The sequence below is a fragment of the Dinoponera quadriceps genome, unplaced genomic scaffold (genome assembly GCF_001313825.1).
Source record: "Dinoponera quadriceps isolate SergipeBrazil2010 unplaced genomic scaffold, ASM131382v1 scaffold1066, whole genome shotgun sequence".
NCBI lineage: Eukaryota > Metazoa > Arthropoda > Insecta > Hymenoptera > Formicidae > Dinoponera > Dinoponera quadriceps.
The window spans coordinates 8,399-13,164 of NW_014555145.1; the positions used below are offsets into that span (position 1 = coordinate 8,399).

At 36.2% G+C, this 4,766-nt stretch overlaps 1 pseudogene; it reads left to right on the plus strand.

Moving 5' to 3' along the window:
• Window positions 1–632: 632 nt before the first annotated feature.
• Window positions 633–1,655, plus strand: LOC106743109 (annotated as a pseudogene).
• Window positions 1,656–4,766: the final 3,111 nt, after the last annotated feature.

Below are 4,766 nucleotides of genomic sequence, written 5' to 3' on the forward strand. Positions count from 1 at the left end.
AATTGTTCCCATTAGCAATTGCCATCTGCCACTCCCAAAATATTCCCTACAAAATCCCTACTCTCTTACCGCCTCGCGCAATACCCCGCAGTTCTTTAGCAGTAACCCGCAATTCTTTAGCAGTGTCCGGCAGTTCTTTTAGCAGTTTTGACAAATCTTGATAATTCTCAGTAGTTCTTAGCATTCTCGAATTCTGATTCTCGGATTAGATATCCAGTATCAAAGTTTTTTTTCCTTATAGTTTCATTTGTTATCGTCACAGTCATTATGTTAGTTCTTATGTATATATGTGCAATAATGTTTTATATTAATCATCTGACCAGAGTCATGTTCTGCGTAATATTCACCACAGTCGATCTACCTAAATTGTAAGTCTCTCTCTCTCTCTCTCTCTCTCTCTCTCTCTCTCTCTATATATATATATATATATATATATATATATGTATGTATTAGGTTGGCAAAGATGAAATTTGTAGTTAATAATATTGCCAAATGTAACAGCTTATTTGATATTGGCTTAATATATTACCGTTTTTTTTTGTTGGAAAGTTACATATCTCGCATGTTTAAAGAAATCATTGTAAGCTCTAAGAAGTATTAAAACGTTTTATTAAAAATTAATTTTGTTAAAAATGGAACGGTCGGAAATTCGCACTATTATGAAATATGAGTTCTTACTTAAAAGTACGGCATCGCAGACCGCGCGAAACATTAATAGTGTACTTGGCTCTAGTGCTATTACGCAGCAGACAGTATCAAATTAGTTCCCCAAATTTTGTACAGATAACCTTGACCTCACAAATGAGCCACGTGGTTGCTCAAAATCAAAGGTCAATAATGACGAACTAAAGGTCACCGTTGAGTTTGACTGATCTCAGAGTGCCTATGAATTATTGTTGAAGTTTGGTGTTAGCAAACAAACAATATTAACTCATTTAGCTCAAATCGGTAAAGTGAAAACGTTGGATAAGTGGGTTCCACATGAACTGAAGGAAAAACAGAAACAAAAACGTTTGGAAGTTTGCTTGATGTTGCTTTCTCGTCACGAATCTGATTCACTTTTGAATCGAATTGTCACTTGTGATAAGAAATGGATCCAATATGACAATCGCAAATTTTCAGCACAGTGGTTGGACAAGGATGAATCACCATAACACACTCCAAAGCGCAATATTCAAGAAAAGAAGCTGATAGTGGGTGTTTGGTGGTCTAGCGCAGGTGTGATACATTATTATTTCATGAAACCTGGCTCATCGATCACAGCAGAAACATATTGCATCCAACTGGACGAAATGATACAAAAACATAAAGAAAAACAGCCTAGATTAGTCAGTAGATTGACTCCTACCTTATTGCATGATAACGCTAGACCACACATTGCACAAATGACTGTGACAAAACTACAGGAATTGGAGTTGGAACTTCTTCATCATCCTCCATACTCACCAGACCTAGCCCTCACTGACTACCACTTCTTCCGCAATTTGGAGAACTTTTTAATAGGAAAACAATATAACCCCGACAATGCTGTAAAACTGGCAATCCAGAAATTCATTGACTCTCGTCCGCCAGAGTTATATACCTTCAGCCTGAACAACCTGCCGCTTAAATGGCAAAAGTGCATAGACAATATGGGTGCATACTGTGATGATTAAAATAATTCCTTATATTTGTAAGTTATCAACCATCTTTTCCTTTTTTTCTACAAATTTCATCTTTGACGACTGACATATCCTTGGTGATATTTTCTCTTGACAAATTTGCTTCATCAATCTCAAGAGTACAATTCGGTCCGCCAATTTACTTCGAGTTTAAGATACACCGCAACAAAATAGCTTCTCGAATAAAATTTGACCAGTTAACGATGGTATACGTAGTTATTTCCATTTCTTGTTCCAGAAAGTTGTGACTTGGTCGGTTCATACACACGAAATATCCGACAAACCTGCAAGTTGCTTCGATGGAAATATTAGCGTTTTCAAACCACGTACTTTTCTGAATCGTTGCACTAAATGAACACGATACAATGTGAATCGAATAACCTTATATCACTTTCCTTTTCTTTTGACATCACCATTTCAACCTATTATAAGAGAATAGAATTGTCAAATATTGCTTTTCCCTCAAGATAAACATGTTACTGATTTCTTAATTACGTGATACGATTAAAAAAATTCCAATAACTCTACTTGATTGTTGCACATCGGCATAAAAGATTTCAGATTCAAAACACAGCTTTGAAAAGACGTTGTCTAAGTATATGTATCTCTGTTCGTATACTGAAGGAAACTGTCAATATAATCTATTATTACAGTAAAACATGTCCCGTGCTATTGTGTATATAAAGCCGATTGGGAACAAGAGAGAAGGAAGGCGAAGGAAAGTATGTAATAATCAAAATCATAACAATAGTCAGTGAGAAATTCTACGAGTTATATGTAATATCTAAATTATCCAAGATTAAATTTAAGTTTCAAATTAGAAATAGACTCGTTTTCATACAGTAATTTAATATATGCAGCTCCACTTGCAGCAACATTACAGTACTATAAATAACAAAACTTTTTGCTTCTGACTCACGATACATTTTATATTGCTGATGGGTTTTGCTAATCTTGTCGGTATTTATTTTTAATATATTATAGATCATCTTTTTAATGAAGCAAAGATATGATACATATATTCATTTATCGTCGAAATCACGCGATGATTGCAAATAAATAAATGCATCACTATATGCCTCTAACAGCAAACGAGTATATGTATTAAACCTTCGCCTTGCTAAACAGAGATGAGTCTACAATATACTAAAAGTAATACTGTAAACATTAGCAAGGTCTTTACGCAAGGCAGGACGTACCATGAATGACAACAAATAAGTCATAACTTACCTTGAGTTACAATCTCGCTGATCTTTCTCATATTAACCCTTTCGCGGCGAACAGCGCCTTTAGGCGCTCAGCTATAGATGCTCATTCTCAGCGAACAGCGCCGTTCGGCGCTCAGGCAAATTTACCCGCGGCGAACGAACAGCGCCAGATGGCGCCCATCCGGAGCCGCTCTCTTCGTACGAAGGCGCTGTTCGTTTGTTATCAACAACTGCCATTAATGTCCATTAAGTTGTTTTTGACGTGCTAGCAGCATACGCTTCTTGTGCAAAGGTTTTTTTTACATAGTCAAATATAATTATCCACAAATTCGACTCGCGTATTTTGTCCGCGCGGTCGATCTGGCATCGGCTTTAGAGCGCAACTCTTTCCAGAGCACTCCGCCGCGAAAGGGTTAAGCATTATTATTATCATTATGTATACTCATGCATTTAGGAAGAGGAAAATTATAATAATAAGGCAATGCATTGCCAAGATTCTGTTTTGAAGCTCAACTTCCTTGCGGAATTCGGACGACCAAGGACGTTTTTTAAATTTTTTAAATCATATAGCATGATTAAAAGATCAGTAACTTATTCAAGATGTGGGAAACTCTTTTATTTACAGTTAATTTAAAATTTAACAATCGTAAATTCAAATGGAGGTAATAAAAATCCCAAAAATATACGTAGGAAAAATTAGTTAAAAACATTTAAAGATTACGTACTTTTTGCCTCCCCAACTTGAATATCAATATTGGAGTAGCAACAAAAATATTCATCAAGATTACAGCAGAAAAATATCAAAATTCGGGAAAGTCATTATTCTACACAATTACTATATACATATATATACAGGGTGTCCAAAAAGTCAGGAAACACCTGAATAATTTTCCAGGTAAATTATTTTTGAAAAATGTTAAGGTCACTCTTGTAATAACTTTTGACGAGGAATTTAATGGTGACCTTGGATTTGACTTTGATGATGACCTTGAAGGTTATTTCAGGGTCAGCTCAATTTTTTTAATGGAAACCCCCTTTTTTGACGTCGGCTATCGAAAGAGCGGGAAATTTTACGTCCAAAACATTATAAGGCCATAAATCGTGGTCGACCTTGAAGGTCATTCAAAGGTTATTTCATTTTGAGGACTGGATATCTTTGAAGAACGCAGTTGATGAAAATAGCTTACTTTAGTTATTTTGTTTAATTGCAATTAGTGGTGACCTCAAACTCGACCTTGTTGGTGTCCTTCAAGGTTATTTCAAGGTCACATTTTTATTTCTAAAAGCCTCCTCATTTGTCTCGGCAATTGAAAGAGCGGAAGTTTTCATACTTTTACCTTTAGCGTTACCCAGGAACAACGGCGGGGACGTAGTAAGAACTGTTTCCTTTGGGGTGCTTGCTTAACGTGAGTCCCCTTGCCTCTCACGTGCATTGATAAACATTTGGTCACTATATTTAACGCAAATGCTCGAATTGTTCTCCGTTTACTTCTTGACAGTAACCTAATTGATGGTAGAAAGCACCAACAGCATTTTTGATGATTTCAGTGGGAATGAGAGCTGATTCCTCAACGATCCTTTGCCGTAATTCATCTAAATTTTAGGGTTTCGTTTTGTGTACCCGATCCTTTAGATAACCCCAGTAGAAATAATCTAGAAGCGTTAAATCGAGTGACCTAGTTGGCCATTCAATTGTGCCTCTTCGTCCTATCCATCGATTAATAAATACTGTATTTAAGTAAGCGCGAACGTCTCGTGCATAATGAGCTGCTGCGCCGTCCTGTTGATACCATGTGTTATTAAAGTTGTCTCCAGCTATTTCTCTTATTGCAGGAACTATTTGATTCCGCAGCATAGCTTCATAGTTTTGGGCATTTAAATTGCCATAAAAAAAAAT